This window comes from Mobula hypostoma, chromosome 13 (assembly GCF_963921235.1).
Source record: "Mobula hypostoma chromosome 13, sMobHyp1.1, whole genome shotgun sequence".
NCBI lineage: Eukaryota > Metazoa > Chordata > Chondrichthyes > Myliobatiformes > Myliobatidae > Mobula > Mobula hypostoma.
This window is the reverse complement of record NC_086109.1, coordinates 62029647-62051647: the sequence shown is the minus strand read 5'-3', so window position 1 is coordinate 62051647 and position 22001 is coordinate 62029647. Positions and strand designations below refer to the sequence as shown.

At 44.6% G+C, this 22001-nt stretch overlaps 2 protein-coding genes across 10 annotated transcripts in view; one reads left to right on the top strand and one right to left on the bottom strand.

The window, feature by feature from the left end:
- lins1 (lines homolog 1) overlaps window positions 1-19554 on the bottom strand; it is a 63239-nt gene extending 43685 nt beyond the window's left edge. For 4 of the 7 annotated variants that reach the window (XM_063065810.1, XM_063065811.1, XM_063065805.1 and 1 more), the window contains exon 1: window positions 18620-18764. The gene's annotated coding sequence lies outside the window, so the exon portion shown is untranslated. Of the gene's footprint in view, window positions 1-5575; window positions 5792-18619; window positions 18765-19209 lie in introns of those variants that run through there. The other 3 variants (XM_063065807.1, XM_063065808.1, XM_063065809.1) reach the window with 2 other exon arrangements.
- Window positions 18709-22001, top strand: part of asb7 (ankyrin repeat and SOCS box containing 7) — a 74231-nt gene continuing 70938 nt past the window's right edge. For 2 of the 3 annotated variants that reach the window (XM_063065814.1, XM_063065816.1), the window contains exon 1: window positions 18709-18846. The gene's annotated coding sequence lies outside the window, so the exon portion shown is untranslated. The other variant, XM_063065815.1, reaches the window with a different exon arrangement.

Here is a 22001-nt window from a genome sequence, read left to right as displayed (position 1 = left end):
TGAAATTTATTAACTTTGTGGCGGCAGTACAATGCAATACAGGATAAATAAAGAAAAAAAAACTGAATTACATTAAGTATATATGTATATTAAATAGTTAAATTAAAATAAATAGTACATAAGCGGAAATTTTAAAAAGTAGTGAGGTAGCGTTCATGGGTTCAATACCCATTCAGAAATTGGATGGTAGAAGGGAAGAAGCAGTTCGTGAATCACTGAGTGTGTGTCTTCAGGCTTCTGGACCTCCTTCTGATGGTAATAATGAGAAGAGGGTATGTCTTGGGTGGTGGGGATCCTTGATGATGGAAGCCGCTTTTCCCATTTACATATCCTCATTAGTAAAGAAACGGAATATTCCATCATAAATGCACCCTAAAGCCAACTCGAGTGTATCAGCTCAGTTTAAGAGCCATTATGAGAATATACTGGGGAAGACACTGAAGTGCGTACTGACAAGACAAAGTTTGTGCATGTGTAAGGAGTGCATTTACCAAGTGCTCTCTGTCACACTACCATCCTCCTCTCCTGTGGTGACGTTGCTCCTCAGCTGAGACAGGAAGTCTGTAGTAACAATTTTTTTCCCTGTTTAATGGTGGACACAGAACTTGAAGGGTTGGAGCTCTGGGTACCACTGTGTCATTCTGGCATCATGGTTCTTCATTGTCTGAATCTATGTCAACGCTCTGCAGTCTGTGTAAAGGTCAAACTCCTGCCGAGGAGGTAGTACCAGAGGTTGTCAAGGGCCCGTTTAATGGCCAGACACTCCTTTTCAAAGGTGGAATACCTGCTTTCCCTTCGGAGGCGTTTCTGGCTCAGGTAAAGGACAGATCAGTCTTCTCCAGGCTCTCCTTGGGCCAGCACTGCTCCATTGCCTATTCCTGAGACATCCACCTGGATAAGGAAGCATTTGTCAAAGTCTGGGCCCTGAAGGACAGGTAAGGAACACATGGGGGCTTTAAAGGCTTGAAAAGTATTCTCACGCTCACTTCTCATGTCACTGGGTTGCTTATGTGTTTCACAGAAAGATTAGTCAGAGGCGTAGCCAAAGTAGCAAATTGGGGAATAAACCTGCGAAACCACCCTACCAGATCCAGGAGGGACTACACTTCCTTCTTGGTATGAGGTTGAGAACTGTTGCAGATTGCTTCTACTTTGTCCATCCGTACTCGAACCTCTCCACGTTCCAGCAAGTAGCCAAGGTATCTAGTTTCCCTTTTTGCCGACTCACATTTCTGTAGATTGGGGGCGAGACCGGCAGCATGAATATTCCCCAAGACCCTGCACAGATGGTCCAGGTGCTCTGACTATGTCTGGCTGTAGATGATTACGTCATCTAGATAGGCCATATTGCTGTCCCCACAGCCTTGGAGCACCTAGCCCATCAGCCGCTGGAAGGTTGCTGCAGCTCCATGAAGACCAAAAGGCCTGAAATAGACCTGGGCTGTGTGGAAGGCAGTGAGGAGTTTTGGTTGGTCATCCAGGGGAACCTGCCAGTAGCCTTTACAAGGGTCAAGTGTAAAAATGTAGTTTGCCTGTCCAATCCTTTCTTGCAGATCATCAATGCCAGACATAGGATAAGCATCAAAAAGAGAAATGGAATATTCTGCTGTGTATGGCGGGAAAGACACCATAAAGCCAAACTGAGCGTATCAGCATGGTATGTGGCCCATTATGAGACTATACCAGGGAAAACACTTAGTGCAACAACAGCAGAATAACAAGGCATTGCTTGCATATATGTGTGTGTGTGTGTGTGTGTGTGTGTGTGTGTGTGTGTGTGTGTGTGTATATGTGTGCGTGCGCGAATATATAAAGAGTGCCTTTACGGAGTGCTTTCTGCCACACCCAGAAGTATCCTTATAAAGTTTCTTTGTACTCTTTCAATCTTATTTACATCTTTCCTACAGGTAGCGTGGGACAAAATTGCTCCTCTGGAAGATCAGAATGGTAATCTATGCGTGGAGCCAAAAGAGACGTGCGCGTGGCCAAGTGGTTAAGGCGTTTGTCTAGTGACTTGAAGGCCGCTAGTTCGAGCCTTGGCTGAGGCAGCGTGTTGTGTCCTTGAGCAAGGCACTTAACCACACATTGCTCTGCGATGACACCGGTGCCAAGCTGTAGGTAAGTGACCAAAACTCAACAAAATAGAACAAATTTGGCCTTACCAACGTCTAAGACAACTTCAATGTAACATCCCAACTCCTGTATTCAATACTTGAATCTATGAAGGCCAATGTGCCAAAAGCTTTCTTTATGACCCTATGTACTTGTGACACCACTTTCAATGAATTGTGGACCTGTATTCCCAGATCCCTTTGTTCTATGGCACTGCTCAATGCCCTACCATTCATTAGACCTACCCTGGACTTATCCTTGATTAAGACTATCACTCTCTGGCTTCTCTGACAAAGCCAATGTCTAATCCAATTTACTGCTTCATCTTGAATGCCAAGCAACTGATCCTTCATAACCAGCTTCCCACACAGGACCTTGTCAAATGCCTTGATGAAGTCCATGTGGTCAACATCCATTGCCTTGCTTTCATCAACTTTTCTGGTAACATCCTCAAAAAACTGTATACGATTGGTTAGACACGACCGAGCATGTCAAAGCTATACTGACTATCCTTCATCAGTCCGTCTATCCAAATACTTATCTATCTGGTCCCTTAGAATACCTTCCAATAACTTTCCTGCTACTGATGTCAGGCTCACCAGCCTATAACTTCCTGGTTTATTCTTAGAAGTTTTCTTAAACAGCAGAACAACATTACCTATCCTCCAATTTTCCAGCACCTCACCTGTCATAAGTGCCTCACTTATGTCGACTTTGTGTCCGTCTCCTGAGTAAATACAGATGCAAAAAAATCCATTTGAGATCTCCCACATCTCTTTTGGCTCCATGCATAGATTACCATTTTGATCTTCCAGAGGTTTTGTCCCCTGCTCTTAATTGTTACCTGCCAGCAGCAATAGACCACAGACACAGATTTTTAATGTTAAACAACTATATTTTCAATTTAATAGTCAATTAAAACAATTACTCCCCTAACCAAAAATTAACAGTGCAATGCATCTTAGCTCACAATCTGTGGAAACAGTTCTTCCCAAGTCTTACTCAACCCAAAATATAGACAATTTAAACAGAATCCTAGAATGACAATCCAGAAGGTTCCGAAATGCATGGGAACAGGTACAAGTGTCTGTGAGGTACAGTTCATAAATCCACATTACGATGACACAAGGTGACAGTCACAGAAGACTTCCAGAAGTCGAGTGGTCGTCACTTAAATACTAGTGTCCATGCAGGGATAACAAGGTGACGCCTAAGTTCCAAAATCCACGTAGGGATATCACAAGGTAACAGTCATGGAATATTCCTTAACACAAGTGGTTGCAACGTAACACACCTGAATCCATGCATAGGTTAACAAAAAGTGGTCGCCATAGAATACTCCAGGAATCCAAGTATGGATCATACAAAGTGACAGTCACGTATCCAATATGCACTGTGTGCCGCAAATTATCACAATCTTCTGACACGGAGAAATACTGGGACCACCCACTGCTATAGTGAACTCTTCAACTCCCTCAACTCAATTCACTCCCTCGCTGGTAGCTCATGGTCCGTTGAACCGTTTAACTGACCAATTTGCCAGAAACTTCTCGAATCGAATAGAAAAAGCCTTCACGCGTTTGTTATAATGACGTCATCCACCCACCTTGTCCAGGCATGCTTAAATGACGCTTAGGGTTAATAAAAAAAACGTTGACATGTAACATAACATATATATAGAAGCCTTTAGGATTCTCCTTCACCTTGTTTGCTAGAGCAAACACATACGTACCTTCATTTAGCCCTCTCGATTTCTTTTTTAAGTGTTAAGTGTTCTCTTGCATTTCTTATAGTTCTCAAGTACCTCATCTGTTCCTACCTGTCTATAGCTGCTATGCACCTCCTTTATTTTTCCCTTAACTAGGGCCTCAATATCTCTCAAAACCCAAGGTTCCCTAAACCTGTTATCCTTGTCTTTTATTCTGACAGGCATATACATACTTTGTACTCTCAATATTTCACTTTTGAAGGCCTACCACTTACCAAGTACACCTTTGCCAGAAAATAGCCGGTCCCAATCCACACTTGCCAGATCCTTTCTGATACCATCAAAATTGGCCTTTCTCCAATTTAGAGTCTCAACCTGAGGACCAAACTTTTCCATACTTACCTTGAAACTAATGGGATTAAGATCACTAGATGCAAAGTGTTCCCCTATACAAACTTCTCTTATCTGCCCTTTCTCATTCGCTAATACAGGTGTTCCCAACCTTTCTTATGCCATGGACCTCTACCATTAAGGGGTCTGTAGACCCTAGTTGGGAATCCCTGCCCAAATAGGAGATCAACTACTGCACACTCTCTCATTGGGACTTCTATGTACTGATTAAGAAAACTTCCCCGAACACATTTGATAAAATCTTTCCCATCCAGCCCTTTTACAATATGAGTGTCCCAGTCAATATATGGAAAGTTAAAATCACAACTTCATGTTTCTTGCAACAGGCTACGATCTCTATAAAAAATTATTCCTCTATATCCCACGCACTGCTGAGTGGTCTATAATATTATCCCATTAAAGTGGTCATACCTTTCTTATTCCTCAGTTCCACCTGTCCTGACTGAGCACTGCCGTGATATTTTCCCTGACTAGTAACGCTATCCACCCCCCTCCTCTTTTATTCCTCCTGCTGTATCATATCTAAAACAAAGGAACCCTGGAACATTAAGCTGCCCGTCCTGTCCTTCCTGGAACAAGTCACAATAATGGCTACAATGTCATAATTCTTGATGCTGATCGATGCCCTAAGCCAGGGGTCCCCAACCTTTTTTGCACTGCGGACCGGTTTAATATTGACAATATTCTTGCGGACCGGCCGACCAGTGGGGGGGGGGGGGGGTAGGGTTGCCAACGAACAAGAGTAGCAGTCAAATGCGTTGTTTACCCACAAGACTACAATGACCATGAAGCCTTGCGCGGGCACCAATGCGCGTACGCGTAGTGACCTGCCGATTCCTACACCCCCCGCCCCCAAGCAAATCCTTTTTGGCGATTCTGTTCGTGGGGGGTGGGTGTTAATCACTACCGGAATATAGGTGATAAGTGGGTAATACACTCTATTTTGTTTCTAAAAGGGTTTATCTAACGAATTTAATATTAAACACAGCGCATATTTTCCTCGCATGGATATAATGATAAGTCAATTATCAGGGGAGTTTGAAGTGTTGAACGAACTTCCAGTAGAAGTGGCAGAAGCAGGTTTGATATTATCATTTAAAGAAAAATTGGATAGGTATATGGACAGGAAAGGAATGGAGGGTTATGGGCTGAGTGCAGGTCGGTGGGACTAGGTGAGAGTAGCGTTCGGCACGGACTAGAAGGGCCGAGATTGCCTGTAATTGTTATACGGTTATATAGGTCACTTATAAGTCAATCGCATCATAACATTTTAAGTAATATTTGGATATTAAACGCACAGCACACAATTTCCCCATATGAATATATAAAATCATTGCAACACACCAATATCGCTGAATCAGGGGGAGCCCTGGGCTTGTTTCCCTGCAACAACACCGTCCTATCAAGGGGTGATGGGAGACAGCGATACTCGAAGGGGGTTCCTTATGTCCAGTCTATTCCGCAGTTTAGTTTTCGTTGCATTCATTGCAGAAAACACCGCTTCGCAGAAAAAAGTTGGAAATGAAAGCAACGTTTTGAGTGCTTTCGTGGCTATCTCAGGATATTTAGCCTTGACTTTGATCCAAAATGCCGACAGAGATGTTATGTCAAACATACTTTTTAGCCCGTCATCATTTGCAAGCTCGAGGAGTTGATCACCTTCCCGCCCTGACACGGATGACGCGCGGGTCATGACCTCGCATGCGTAATGGCTGATCAGTGGCCGTGACAGGGAATGAGGAAAGGTGCAGCTGACCAAATCATATCGTTTCCTCGCAGCCCGGTAGCGCATGCTCTGCGGCCCGGTACTGGTCCACGGCCCGATGGTTGGGGACCGCTGCCCTAAGCACATCTGCCTTTCCTACAACACATTGAAGTATATGCAACTCAGAACATTAGTGCCACCGTGGTCAACCTTTTAATTCCTGACTTTGTCTGAGGTCTTAACAACATGGGTCTCCACAACCTCACCACTATCTGTTCCGACACGCTGGTTCAGATTCCCCAGCAACTCTGGGCCATCAGGCCCTTCAAGCTTGCCCCATTATTGAATATGATCATGGTTGGTCTATTCTGGCCTCAGCTCCTCTTCTGTGCCATTTATCAATATCTGTCTATTCTTCTATCTATCAAATAGTTATCCACTTTAAATAGCTTTAATGATCCAGCTTCCACCACCTGTCAGGACAGAGAACTCTAGAGAAAAGCAATTTCTGCATACAGCTGCCTTATCTTGCAGTTACATAGCCTTCTTCAAGACTCTTTCACTAGTGAAATTATCCCAAAATCTACCCTCTCAGGTCCCCTAAGAATCTTAAAAATTCTAATAAGGTCACCTGGCATTCTTCTAAACTACAAGAAAAACAGACCCAAAATTGTTAGCCTCGCTTGATGGGCCTCAATTATTAGCATTTTTTTTAAAGTAAAGGTACCAAAATTGTAGCGATATTCAACAATACCTTCACTCATTCTCAAAGTTTTATAAAATCTCCACTGAAACCCCTCTGTACTCCCATCAGAACTCATATTACCACACATTTACTATCCACAGCAAACTTGTACATGTTACACTTGGTTGCCTCATCCAAATCTTTGATAGATTGTCTACAAATGACATCTTAGTACCAGTCTCTGCAGCACTGCAGAATTCACAACCTCCTAACCAAACACTTTTTTCCCTATTCTATCCCCTCTTTATTTACCAGTTTCAGTTCATGTTCATAAGACATAGGAGTAGAATCGGGCCATTCAGCCTATCGACTTTGCATCACGACTGGTTTATTATTCCTCTCAACTCCTTTCTTCTACTTTCTCCCTGTAATTATTGACACCCTTATCCTTTAAATATACTCAATAACTTGGCCTCCATAGCCATCTGTGGCAATGAATTCCACAGATTCACTACCTTCCGGCTTAAAAAATTTCTCATCTCTGTTCTAAATGGACATCCTTCTATTCTGAGGCTGTGCCCTCTGGTCCTAGAGTCTCCCACAAATGGAAACATCCTCTGCTCTTCCACTCTATTTATGTCTTCAATATTCAATACGTTTCAATGAGATTCACCCCTCATTCTTCTAAACTCTAGTGAGTACAGGCCCAGAGCCATCAGACACTCGTCATACATTAACCCCTTCATTTCCGGAATCATTCTCCTGAACCTCTTCTGGACCCTCTCCAATGCCAGTACATCTTTTTCTTAGATCAGGGGCCCAAAACTGGTCACAATACTCCATCAACACACATCAAAGTTGCCGGTGAACGCAGCAGGCCAGGCAACATCTCTAGGAAGAGGTACAGTCGACGTTTCGGGCCGAGACCCTCCTGTCCTGAGGAAGGGTCTCGGCCCAAAACGTCGACTGTACCTCTTCCTAGAGATGTTGCCTGGCCTGCTGCATTCACCAGCAACTTTGATGTGTGTTGCTTGAACTTCCAGCATCTGCAGATTTCCTCGTGATTGCACAATACTCCATGTGTGGTCTGACTAATGCCTTATAATGTCTCAGCATTACAGCCTTATTTTTATATTCCAGTCCTCTCAAAATGCATTCATTACTACCGATTCAATATGTAGGTTAACCTTTAGGGAATCCTGCACAAAGACTCCCAAGACCCCTTGCATCTCTGATTTCTGAATTGGATCCCTGTTTAGAAAATAGACGATGTCTTTATTCTTGCTACTAAGTGCATGGTCATGCACCGTACGCTATCTGCCACTTCTCTGCCCATTCTCCTAATCTGTCTAAGTCCTTCTGCAGACTTCCTGCTCTCTCCACCTATCTTCCTGTCGTCCACAAACTTGGCCACAAAGCCATAAATTCCATCATTCAAATCTTTGACAAATGCTACTACTACATCGACTCAGGCCTCATCAGTGCGTTCAGTTCAGCTACATTAGCCGCGCCGCTGTCTTCTAGGAGCGTGTTGACCATAGTCTTGGGAGGGCGCCCAGGGTTCATCCTCCCATGCTTGGGCTCCCATATGACGACTAGGCTGGTAAGTAGCTCTGGGTGGCGTAGACAGTGCCCCGCTAGTTGCAGTCTTCTCGCCTCGATTTTAGTGGTGAGCATCGGTAGGTTGCCATAGAGCTCAACATTCATCATGTGCTGTTGCCAACTCACGTCAAGAGTCAACCGGAGCATTTGTGTATAGCAACCATCTAGAGACTTTCGCATAGTCTTCGTGAGTGTCCATGTCTCGCATCTGTACGTGAGAATGGGCTCTATGACTGCTATGAAGATCCTCTTTTTCATCCCTCTGGTCAGGTTCGACTTCCAGATTTCCTTCATGTCTTTCATAGCCTTCCACACCAGCACCTTCCACTGTCAAATAATGTCAAAAAAAGCAGTCCAAACACTGATCCCTGCGAAACATCACTAGTCACTGGCAGCCTACCAAAAAAGGCTCCCTTTATTTCCATTTTTGCCTCCTTCCAGTTAGCCAATTTTTTATCCATGCTAGTAATTTTCTTGTAATACCATTGGCCCTTATCTTGTTAAGCACCTTGTCAAAGGACTCTTGAAAATCCAAGTAAGTGACATCCATCGATCCCCTTTGTCTATCCTGCCCGTTATTTCCTCAAAAAATTCCAACAGATTTGTCAGGCAAGATTTCCCCTTAAGGAAACCATGCTAACTTTGGCCTATATTAGTCAGTCTGGTATCTCCAATCATGTGCGCTTGAGAGTCATACAGGATAGAAACGGGCTAGTCAGTCCGTCACATCCTCAGGTCACACCTGTGTATTCATCTCATCATTCAGCTTTGTGTGTGTCCTTCTTTACCTTGACAATTTTCTCTCCTCTCCTATCAGATTCTTTCTTCTCCAGCCCTTGAGCTTTCCCACCCACCTGGATTCACCTATCACCTCCCAGCTTGCCTCTTTCCCCCTCCACTAAACTTTTTATTCTGGCATTGCCCCCCGCTTTCCTTCTCAGTCCTGAAGAAAGGTCTCGGCCTGAAACATCAACTGTTTAATTCTTTTCCATAGATGCTGCCTGACATGCTGAGTTCCTCCAGCGTTTTGTATGTGTGGCTTTGGATTTCCAGCATCTGCAGACTTTCTTGTATTTGTGAAAGACAATTCAAATGTTTTTCTAGAGATTTCTTTAATACCAAAAGGATTATGTTTCCACCACTCTGACAATTATACCTTATTATAAATACAGTCTGATCCAGTTTTCGAGTCCGAGTCTGACAAATTATATTATGACCGATCTACTATTACAGATAGGACAATCCATAATAACCATCCAGATATAATATTACAGGATAAACAAGCAGGAACAACTTACTTAATAGATATAGAATGCAAGCACACGTAACATACAGAAATCAATAAGTGAAAAACACCAAAAATATGCTGAATTAAAAGAGGAAATTGAAAAACTATGGAATACTTTGCCCCAATAATAATATCTGCAACTGTTACATTCCAAAGTCACTACATAGAACCAGAGAACCATAGAAACTACAGCACAGAAACAGGCCCTTTGGCCCTTCTTGGCTGTGCCGAACCATTTTCTGCCTAGTCCCACTGACCAGCACACGGACCATATCCCTCCATACACCTCCCATCCATGTATCTGTCCAACTTATTCTTAAATGTTAAAAAAGAACCCGTATTTACTACCTCGTCTGGCAGTTCATTCCATACTCCCACCACTCTCTGTGTGAAGAAGCTCCCCCTAATGTTCCCTTTAAACATTTCCCCCCTCATCCTTAACCCATGTCCTCTGGTTTTTTTCTCCCCTTGCCTCAGTCGAAAAAGCCTGCTTGCATTCACTCTATCTATACCCATCATAATTTTATATACCTCTATCAAATCTCCCCTCATTCTTCTACGCTCCAGGGAATAAAGTCCCAACCTATTCAACCTTTCTCTGTAACTCAGTTTCTCAAGTCCTGGCAACATCCTTGTAAACCTTCTCTGCACTCTTTCAACCTTATTTATATCCTTCCTGTAATTTGGTGACCAAAACTGAACAGAATACTCCAGATTCGGCCTCACCAATGCCTTATACAACCTCATCATAACATTCCAGCTCTTATACTCAATACTACGATTAATAAAGGCCAATGTACCAAAAGCTCTCTTTACGACCCTATCTACCTGTGACGACACTTTTAGTGAATTTTGTATCTGTATTCCCAGATCCCTCTGTTCCACTGCACTCCTCAGTGCCTTACCATTAACCCTGTATGTTCTACGTTGGTTTGTCCTTCCAACGTGCAATACCTCACACTTGTCAGTATTAAACTCCATCTGCCATTTTTCAGCCCATTTTTCCAGCTGGTCCAAGTCCCTCTGCAGGCTCTGAAAACCTTCCTCACTGTCTACTACACCTCCAATCTTTGTATCATCAGCAAACTTGCTGATCCAATTTACCACATTAACATCCAGATCATTGTTATAGATGACAAATAACAATGGACCCAGCACTGATCCCTGTGGCACACCACTAGTCACAGGCCTCCACTCAGAGAAGCAATTTTCTACCACCATTCTCTGGCTTCTTCCATCGAGCCAATGTCCAATCCAATTTACCACCTCTCCATGTATACCTAGCGACTGAATTTTCCTAACTAACCTCCCATGCGGGACCTTGTCAAAGGCCTTACTAAAGTCCATGTAGACAATATCCATTGCCTTCCCTCCATCCACTTTCCTGGTAACCTCCTCGAAAAACTCCAACAGATTGGTCAAACATGACCTACCACGCATAAAGCCATGTTGACTCTCCCTAATAAGCCCCTGTCTATCCAAATGCTTGTAGATTCTGTCTCTTAGTACTCCCTCCAATAACTTACCTACTACTGACGTTAAACTCACCGGCCTATAATTTTCTGGATTACTTTTCGATCCTTTTTTAAACAACGGAACAACATGAGCCACCCTCCAATCCTCCGGCACTTCACCCGTAGACAGCGACATTTTAAATATTTCTGCCAGGGTCCCCGCAATCTCAACACTAGTCTCCCTCAAGGTCCGAGGGAACACCCCGTCAGGTCCCGGGGACTTATCCACTTTAATTTTCCTCAAGACAGCAAGCACCTCTTCCTTTTCAATCTGTACAGTTGCCATGGTCTCACTACTTGATTCCCTCAATTCCATAGATTTCATGCCAGCTTCCTTAGTATGCTACACAATAGCATTAAACAATTAGGCCTACCCAGCAATACTTACGCAAATCTCCAGAAAGTCACAATACTAAACACCACTAGAAAAGTTCGAAAGTTCCTAACAATTGAGAAATGAGTGCGCTTGGCTATGCCCATACCTCAGGTTTTACCAGCTTGAGCAGAGAAAAAGTAAAAATAAAATGATAGTAATATTTATAGATCACTTTCCGTACAAATGATGTAGTTCAAACAGCTTGACAATGGGACAAAGCACAAAGATGAAAATACAAGACAAAAAAAATGTTAATTTGTGATGGATATTCATTTCCTGGAATAGGGAGTCTGACGTTTTGCAAAGCTTGCTTTCTAAACATAGCAGCAGTAAGTAAATGTATATCTAATATTCCTTTGTTTAATTTCTGGCCATAAACAGGAGTCAGTCTTCAGTTCTTAAATGTGAATGGCAAGCAGTAATCAGTTTGAAGTTAAAACACACTATTGCAAACATGATCTGTATATAGCAGGTGCACTGTCTGTGGAAAGCAGATGAAGCCCACTGCACCTGGTTTATTGCCGCTCAAGAGTGCAGGATATGGGTTACTTAATTTAGCTTGTTTCAAAGCAGATAAGCTAAGTTGTTCAGTTCAGAAAGCTATGAAAGAACCACTATAAATGTAGAGAGCAGTTCAGGCTTATTAGGAATGGCTAAAAAACATCAAGAAGAATAGAAACAAGATGTGACTAGAATCCATTCCTCTGGCTTCGATTTCTGCAAGGAATGATTCATTCGCCTGTATCATTAGTAAGTCTTTTTAGTTTATAGGAATTGTACGTGTGTTTTAGAAGTGCTTTGTGTCTTAGAAATTATTTGTTGTTATAGAAATAGTTTGTAATTTGGAAATGTTTAAGATAGAAATCCTCTGGGAGCTTTAAATGTATCTTAAGAATGTTGTTTGTCGTCTTGTCCAGTCCGCTGGGCTATAAACGTGCAGGAGCAATGTGTGGTTAAGTGCCCTGCTCAAGAACACAACACACTGCCTCAGCTGAGGCTCAAACTGATGACCTTCAGATGACTTAACCACTTGGCCACTGGATTTGAATGTGTATCACTGAAAATAAATGAACTGTTCCCACAACCTATGGACTCACTTTCAAAGACTCTCCATCTCATGTTCTCGATATTTATTATTTCTTTTCTCTATTTTACACACGTGCTGTCCACTCTGTTCGTGCGGTCTTTCATTGATTCTATTATGGTTATTGAATTTATTGTGTGCGCCTGCAAGAAAATATATCTCAGGGTTCTATATGGTGACATATACATACTTTGATAATAAATTTTACTTTGAACTTTTGAACTGTGTTTTAAACTACTTTGTTAGCTGGAAGTACTGTGTCTTCTCCTTGGTGGGGAGAGGGGACATGCCGTTCGATTAGTAAGTATTGGAACAGAATAGCGGACATACCGGCTGAAATCTGGAGGAAAACACACAGAGGATGCAGAGGGGATCAAAAAGGCGAGGGAAGAGGACCGGGTCGAGACAACAGAGGCTTTTGGAGAAGAGAAGTTATAAGCCGTGTCTCCCCTCTCTTACCATGGGAAATGTGAGATCGCTGGGGAATAAAATGGACGAACTGACTGCACTTGTCAGGAGTCAGAGAACATTTCGGGAGAGCAATATCATGTGCTTCACTGAGACGTGGCTGCACGAGGACATACCCGATCAAAGCGTTTCCATAGAGGGCTTCCAAACCGTTCGAGGTGACCGGAATTGCGCTGAGAGCGGTAAGCATAAAGGAGGGGCACTGGCGGTTCTGGTAAATAACAGATGGTGCAATCCTGGGCATATTACGATCAAGGAACGGGTCTGCAGCCCGGATATTGAACTTTTTGCTGTTGGACTCTGGCCATATTATTTGTCAAGGGAAATCTCGCATGCAATTGTGGTTGTTGTGTACATCCCTCCCTCTGCCAACCCGACGTCAGCGTGTAACATCATTTATACCGTCATAGCCAGACTACAAACCCAGCATCCGAGTGCCCTCATTACCATCTCGGGTGACTTCAACCAGGTTACCATGGCTAGAACACTGCCCAACTTCACGCAGTATGTGAGCTGTACAACCAGAGGGGAGAGGACTCTGGATTTGATGTACGCTAACGTTAAGGATGCATACAGCTCCTCTCCCCTCCCCCCACTGGGAAGGTTAGATCACAACCTGGTGCATCTAAAACCCTGCTACGTGCCTCTGGTGAAGCGTAAACCTGTAACCTCGAGGACAGTGAGAAAATGGTCGGAGGAGGCTTATGAGGCGCTCCAGGGTTGTTTTTGAGGTGACAGACTGGCAGGCACTCTGTGAGCCACATGGACAGGATATTGATGGGCTCACAGAGTGCATCACTGATTACATCAACTTCTGTGTGGACTGCAATGTTCCAACAAGAACTGTCCTTTGTTATTCAAATAACAAGCCATGGGTAACAAAGGACATTAAGGACATCCTGAACGCTAAAAAGAGGGCGTTTAGAGATGGAAATAGGGAGGAGCTGAGGGCAATACAGAGTCACCTGAAAGCCAGGATCGGGGAGGCTAAAGACAGGTACAGGAGGAAGCTTGAGTGGAAACTCCAGCAGAACAACATGAGAGAGGTCTGGAGGAGGATGAGGACCATCACTGGGTTCCGGCAAACTAGCAACAGAGGAGCGGCAGGCAGTGTGGACAGGGCCAATGAACTTAACCTGTTCTTTAACAGATTTGGCAGTGTGGCCCCTGCCCATCCCACACATGGGTCAACTGTTGTCGACCCCCGACCAACACATATTCCACTCTCCCCTCCTACCCCTCCTCACAGTCCCCCTCCCTGCTCTCATGACTATACCACTTCCCCACACGAAACCACCACGGTGGGCTTCACAGCTCTACTGGTGAGAAGACAGCTGAAATGTCTCAACCCAAGCAAGGCTGTAGGACCGGATGGTGTCAGTACCAGGGTGCTCAACGCTTGTGCCCCTCAGCTATGTGGAGTACTTTGCCATGTATCCAACCTGAGCCTGAGGCTCTGGAGGGTTCCTGTACTGTGGAAGATGTCCTGCCTCGTCCCTGTGCCGAAGACGCCGCGCCCCAGCGGCCTCAATGACTGCAGACCGGTGGCATTGACCTCCCACATCATGAAGACCCTGGACAGACTTGTTCTGGAGCTGCTCCGGCCTATGGTCAGGCCACACTTACATCCCCTCCAGTTCGCCTACCAGCCCTGACTAGGAGTTGAGGATGCCATCGTCTTCCTGCTGAACCGTGTCTACGCCCACCTGAACAAGCCAGCGAGCACCGTGAGGGTCATGTTTTTTGACTTCTCCAGTGCGTTCAACACCATCCGCCCTGCTCTGCTCTCTGATACGAATTGACAATAAACTGGACTGGTCAAAGAACACTGAGGCTGTCTACAAGAAGGGCCAGAGCCCTCTCTATTTCCTGAGAAGACTGAGGTCTTTTAACATCTGCCAGACGACGCTGAGGATGTTCTACGAGTCTGTGGTGGCCAGTGCTATCATGTTTGCTGTTGTGTGCTGGGGCAGCGGGCTGAGGGTGGCAGACACTAACAGAATCAACAAATTCATTCGTAAGGCCAGTGATGTTGTGGGGATGGAACTGGACTCTCTCACGGTGGTGTCTGAAAAGAGGATGCTGTCTAAGTTGCATGCCATCTTGGTCAATGTCTCCCATCCACTACATAATGTACAGGGTGGGCACAGGAGTACATTCAGCCAGAGACTCATCCCACCGAGATGCAGCACTGAGCGTCATAGGAAGTCATTCCTGCCTGTGGCCATCAAACTTTACAACTCCTCCCTTGGAGGATCAGACATACTGAGCCAATAGGCTGGTCCTGGATTTATTTCATAATTTACTGGCATAATTTACATATTACTATTTAACTATTTATGGTTCTATTACTAGTTATTATTTCTGGAGCAACTGTAATGGAAACCAATTTCCCCCGGGATTAATAAAGTATGACTATGACTATGACTGTGAGTATAAATGAGGAAGTAAACTAGTCTTTGAAGATGAGATAGTTACAGAATAATCTCCCTTTAGTGAGGGTACTCATGGCTATTTATATTCAATAGGGCTTAAAATCTTCGTTTGAGTTTACAACTTTGTATTCAGTAAGCTCTATATCATCACAAGTTAAAAGCAAAGTTAAATAAATAGTGTTTTTGTGTTGGTGTTTAACAGTGTCAAGTGTGTGTGTATCTATGTTATGTATCTCTACCCCAGGGGAATGTTCTCTCTTATCTCTCCCTATAAGAAATGCTAGTCTGTAATAGTTTTGTATTTGAACATAGTCACTATATTCCTTAATACTTATTTTCCACAGAATAAAAAGGTAACACTGATATGGCTCTGCAGCCCACCAATAGTGTACTTGTTCCCAGTGCTTGCTGTAAACGTATGAGAGATAGATCTTGTCAGTGTGTGCATTTGACTGTCTGTGCACTCTGAACTTGTACGGGCAGGTCACTTATCCCTTGTCCCACCCCCATTTCACCTCACTCCCTCCACACAAACCTTGTCCCAGCCCCATCTCACCTCACTCCCTCCACACAAACCTTGTCCCAGACCCATTTCACCTCACTCCCTCCACACAAACCTTGACCCAGCCCCATCTCACCTCACTCCCTCCACACATACCCTGTCCCAGCCCTATCTCACCTCACTCCCTCCACACAAACCTTGTCCCAGACCCATTTCACCTCACTCCCTCCACACAAACCTTGTCCCAGCCCCATCTCACCTCACTCCCTCCACACAAACCTTGTCCCAGCCCCATCTCACCTCACTCCCTCTCCATCTCACCTCACCCCCCTCTCCCATCTCACCTCACTCCCTCCACACAAACCTTGTCCCAGCCCCATCTCACCTCACTCCCTCCACACATACATTGTCCCAGCCCCTTCTCACCTCACCCCCTCCACACAAACCTTGTCCCAGCCCCATCTCACCTCCCTTCCCCCATCTCACCTCACTCCCTCCACACATACATTGTCCCGGCCCCATCTCACCTCACTCCCTCCACACACTTGTCAGTGTGTGCGTTTGACTGCCTGTGCACTCTGAACTTGTACGGGAAGGTCACTTGTCCCTTGTCGCAACCCCGCCTCACATCACTCCCTCCCCCATCTCACCTCACTCTCTCCACATCTCACATCACTCCCTCCACACATACCTTGTCCCAGCCCCATCTCACCCCCCCACACAAACCTTGTCCCTCTCCCACCTCAGCTCACTCCCTCCCCCATCTCACCTCACTCTGCCCATCCTTTGCAGCTTCTGACTGCCTCCATACTATTCCCATCAGCCAGTCCTTGTAGACTGTGATCTCCCAGCCACACACATTTACCCAAATCTGTTGTTGGACATGCTGGACTTTTGCCTCTGAGATCTGGCCTCCAAAAATGGGAGGCTCTCTTTGACTTCCCTACGGACCCTGGTGCAAGGTTTCATCTGATACACCCTGTTTGAGAGTGTCTGGTCTTTTGCTAAATCCATTGATTACTCTGTGTTCACTTCCTCACTGCCTTTGCTTATCGGTGGGGGTTGCAAGAGTGCTTGTTCTTAGCAGAGCTGTGAAGCAGGGGCTGTGTGAGGGGTGTGGGGAAAGTGTTCGAGTCAAGGGGACTGTGTGCTGGGGATATGGTACAGAATATGAGTGTTAGATGTGGCACGGTTTTAGTGCTGGGGGTATGGTACAGAACGTAAGAGTGTTAGATGTGGCTCGGTTTTAGTGCTGGGGGTATGGTACAGAACGTAAGAGTATTAGATGTGGCTTGGTTTTAGTGTTGGGACTATGGTACAGAACGTAAGAGTGTTAGATGTGGCTCGGTTTTAGTGCTGGGGGTATGGTACAGAACGTAAGAGTGTTAGATGTGGCTTGGTTTTAGTGTTGGGACTATGGTACAGAACGTAAGAGTGTTAGATGTGGCTCGGTTTTAGTGTTGGGAATATGGTACAGAACGTAAGAGTGTTAGATGTGGCTCGGTTTTAGTGTTGGGAATATGGTACAGAACGTAAGAGTGTTAGATGTGGCTCGGTTTTAGTGTTGGGAATATGGTACAGAACGTAAGAGTGTTAGATGTGGCTCGGTTTTAGTGCTGGGGGTATGGTACAGAACGTAAGAGACTGGAGCAGGAGTTGGTCGTCTGGCCCATGGCACTTCTTTCTCCATTCAACATGTTCTGGCCATGGACTCAGCTCCATTTAACCACCCTTTCTCCATAATCTTTAATTCCCCTGCTATGCAAAAATATATCTGTTTGTTAAATGTATTTAATGAGTTGGCCTTTATTCTTTTCCTGGGTATAGTATTCAGCAGATTCATCTCTCTCTGGGAGAAATGGTTTCTCTTTATCCCCGTCTTAAATCTATAATCCCAAATCTTGAGACTAAATTCCCTAGTTCAAGTGTGATTTACCAGTGGAAACAACTTTCCTGCCTCTATTTCATAATTTTATATGTTTCTATCAGATCCCCCCTCATTCTTCTGAGTTCCAGCGAGTACAGTTCCGGGTGACCCAGTCTCTCCTCAGTCTAACCCCTCAGCTCCAGAATCAGCCTGGTGAACGTCCTCTGCACACCTCCAAAGCCAGTATATCCTTCCTCAAAAAAGGAGACCAGAACTGCATACTGTACTCCAGATGTGGCCTCACCAGTACCCTGTACAGCTGCTTTTAAATGCAATCCCTCCAGCAATGAAGGCCAGCAATGTGAGAGTAAGAGTTCGGCACGGACTAGAAGGGCCGAGATGGCCTGTTTCCGTGCTGTAATTGTTACATGGTTATATGGTTAACTAAGTCTGCATCCCTTATAGTTTTAAGCACTAAAAATCGGATTGGTTGTTGAGCTTATAAAGGAAACTTAACGACTATTCAATTAAATTTTCAGTTCTACCCCAGTAAACGTTATTTTGTGTTGTATAAGATTTAAGACCTTAGGACAACACTATTTATCCGCAAAGAATGATGTTAAACACTCTTCAGTCACTCGAACATCCTGGAGGTCATAACTCTTCAATCACGCATCTGTTAAATTTGAGACCCTCACTTTCCCTGCCGATATCAATGTCCCCTTCTGGTCTTCCTTTTCCTCCACACACAGATCCCCAGCATCACACTCCCCACCCCATTTATCTCCTCATCTCTCCTCTCCGCAACGCACCCACCGGCCATTCTCCCGCCTCCTCGCCCTCCGAGCACGCGCACACTCACCAGACGTCGCCATCGCCGTCCTCCCAACGCCACGCATGCGCCGAGCTGGGCGTCCGCGGTGGGGGCTGGACAATCGGGGCGGAGTTACACACGCGCGCATGGAGCAGCGCGGCTGCCGGTGCCGGGCCTGAGATGGCTCCGCAGCAACAAGTTCTCCAGGAAATTGCGTACAGCTCACTGGTCGCGTTCGGGGCCTGCTCCGTCCCCGGTCACAAGCTCCCGAGCAGGTAGGGCGCCTTGTGCAGCGAGGACCTCTTGTCAAGCACCGCGGCGTTGGTCAGCGAGGCTGGAGGCTGGGGGGCGGGGTGGGCTGGCCGGCCCGAGCGCAGAAAGAGCTCAGCGAGGATGCATGGAGATGGTGTAATGTGGGGCAAGAGGGAGGCCGACCGACACTGGAGGAATGTAAGTGTGGGCGGCGGCGACGGGGACGGGGGGGGTCGCAGCTGATCTGCCTCATCATGGTGAAGGCAGGGTGAGACACACCTGGGGGGACCCGGCTCCGGCCTTTCCCCGGCCTCGGCCCTTCTGGGGGCTACTGAGAGCTGCAGCTCCAATTGCTGCAAGACCCGGGCGGCCCTCCCTTCACTCACTTGTTTCACTTGACAACTGAAGTTTTCTTCCTGAGATAAGCACCGCTTTCCGCATTGGGCGTAAGGTTATCTTCAGAATTAGAGGTTGCCCTAAGTTGAACGCAAATGTAACTAAGAGCTGCTAAATATGAATTAAGCAGCGTTTCTCATGGCAGCTCGATAGAGTGAATTGACCAGGTGTTATAGTTGATATTATCTTCTCTCTGTCGATGGTGATATGTTTTGCAGCGTTTCGTGTTAATATTTTAATAGCTCTGTATGTACACAGAATCGAGTTTAACATAACCAGCATATGTCGTGAAATTTGTTATCTGCGGCAGCAGTGCATTGCATACATGATAATAGATAAAACCGAGAATTAGAGTAAGTATATGTATTAAATAGTTAAATTAACTACTGCAAAATAGAAATAAGTAGTGAGGTCATGTTTATGGTTCAATGTCCAGTAAGAATTTGGATGGCAGTGAGGAAGAAGCTGTTCCTGAATTGCTGAGTATGTGCCTTCATGTTTCTGTACCTCCTTCCTGATGGTAGCAATGAGAACAAGGCATCACCTGTGATGTGGGTCCTTAATGATGGATGTTGCCTTTTTAAGATATTGCGCCTTGAAGATGTCCTGTGTACTACAGAAGCTAGTGCCCATGATGGAGCTGACTAAGTTTACAACTCTCTGCAGCTTATTTTGGTTCTGTGCAGTAACACCCTCTCTCTCCTCCACTCCCCATAACAGACGGTGATGCAGCTAGTTAGAATGCTCTCCATGGTTCATCAATTTGCGAGTGTCTTTGGCAACATACATTCATTTTAGTTGGAAAATTTGCTTGCGGATTTGTAGCTAGATGCTACTACGTTAAAACATTGTAGTTAATAGTTATTCTGATGCATGTTCTTGCATTTGTGCCAATGCCAGAAATGCAAAAACTCAGATTTTCCGTTGCTGTTTCTCTCACTTTAATTGAGCACATTCATACTGTTTATTTTTGCTGTACTGTCTTTGCTGTATTTTTCAAGGATGCAACAAGAAGCAAGAGTTGGCTATTCAGGCTGTAAAGCAAAATAAAAGTGCAAATAAAAATGGAGAGATGACAAGACATGATGAAGGGTTTGTGCTGAGTGGATAAAGGCAGGAAAAAATTTTGTATTGCAGCCTCTGGTTGGAATCTGGAATGTATGCCTTGTGGGGGAGGCAGGTTCACTGCAGTCTTCAAGAGGGAATTGAGTAAATATAGGATAATGAAAATTTGGAAGACTCTGGAGAAGTGGCTGGAGGGTGGATTCAGTTACTTTGGTTAAGAACTGGCACAGACACGGGTGACTTAATGACTTCATAACTTCCTGAGCTGTAACCACTGATTCTACACTTGTATTACCTTTTTAGATTGTAACTTTACATTAAAAAAACTCCCAGTTCTATTTCTTTTGCAAAAAACTGTAATTCTTTTAATTCAATATTTCTTCTGATGTGAACAATCCTGAATACTTATTGTTTCAGGTCAAAACCCTGCATTGAGTTCTGCGCTGTTTCATCCTGAAACATTGATGTTCCCTTTCCTCACATTTACTGCTTAACATAAAACAGGCATCTGGGAATACAGATCCGTAATTCCTTGAAGATAGTGTCATAGGTAGATAGGTTCATAAGGGGAACTTTTGGCACATTGGCCTTCAGATATGAAAGTATTGTATTGAAGTTATGTAAGACATTGGTCAGGCCAGGTTTGGAATATTGTGTGCAGTTCTGCTGACCTACCTACAGGAAAGGTATCAATAAGATTAATGAGGACAGAAAAAAATTTAGAAGGATGTTGCTGGTAACTGAGGACCTGAGTTATAGGAAAAAGCTAAATAGGTTAGGACTATACTCTATGGAGCATGGAAGAATGAGGGGAGATTTGATAGAGGTATGCAAAATTATGAAGGGTATAGATAGGCTGAATGCAATCAGGCTTTTTCTACTGAGTTTCCGTGAGACTAGAGGTCATAGGTGAAAGGTGAAATATTTAAGGGGACCCTGAGGATGAACTCCTTCTTCCCACCTGATCTCTTTTCCAGCCTATCACCTCCCTCTGGAGCTTCCCCCCCCCCTTTTCTTCCATGCCTTTCTGTCCTCTTCTATTAGATCTCTCTTCTCTCTCCCCCCCCCCGCCCCCCATCCCGGTTTCACTTATCACCTTGTGTTTTTTTCTCCTCTCCCTCCAGTCTCAATGAAGGGTCTCGGCCTGAAAAGTCAACTATATGCTTTTCCATAGATGCAGCCTAGCCTGCTGACTTCATCCAGCATTTTGTGTGTGTTGCTTGGATTTCCAGCATCTGCAGATTTCCTCTTGTTTGTCTACTCTTTGTACAGACTAAATTCTGGTATCCATGGTGCCAATAACTTTTTTGCACCCAATCCTGCCTGTGACGAGAAATCCTCAGAATTGCACACATTACCTCAGTGGGTGCATAATTCAGAATTTATATTTTAAAAATTGTTTTGTACCTTTTACTACTTTATAAAGCCTAGTATTCCATGTACCTTTTTATCCGGCCTTGTGCCTTCAACATTTTGTATACTTGAAGCACCAGGTCTCCAGGTCTATCTTCTGTACTTCCAAAGTACTTTTTTCTTATTTTCTTTTCTAATTGCTTGCACAATATAGTACTTCACATCTCTTTAAAACCTGTATATTGCACCTTTGTTATTACTGTGCTCCTTATGTTTACTTCACCTAAAGAATTTTGTCACCTACAAAACTGTAGTTTCTATACATGAATCCTAACTGGAGAAAGTTTATAGGTGCTGGAAACCT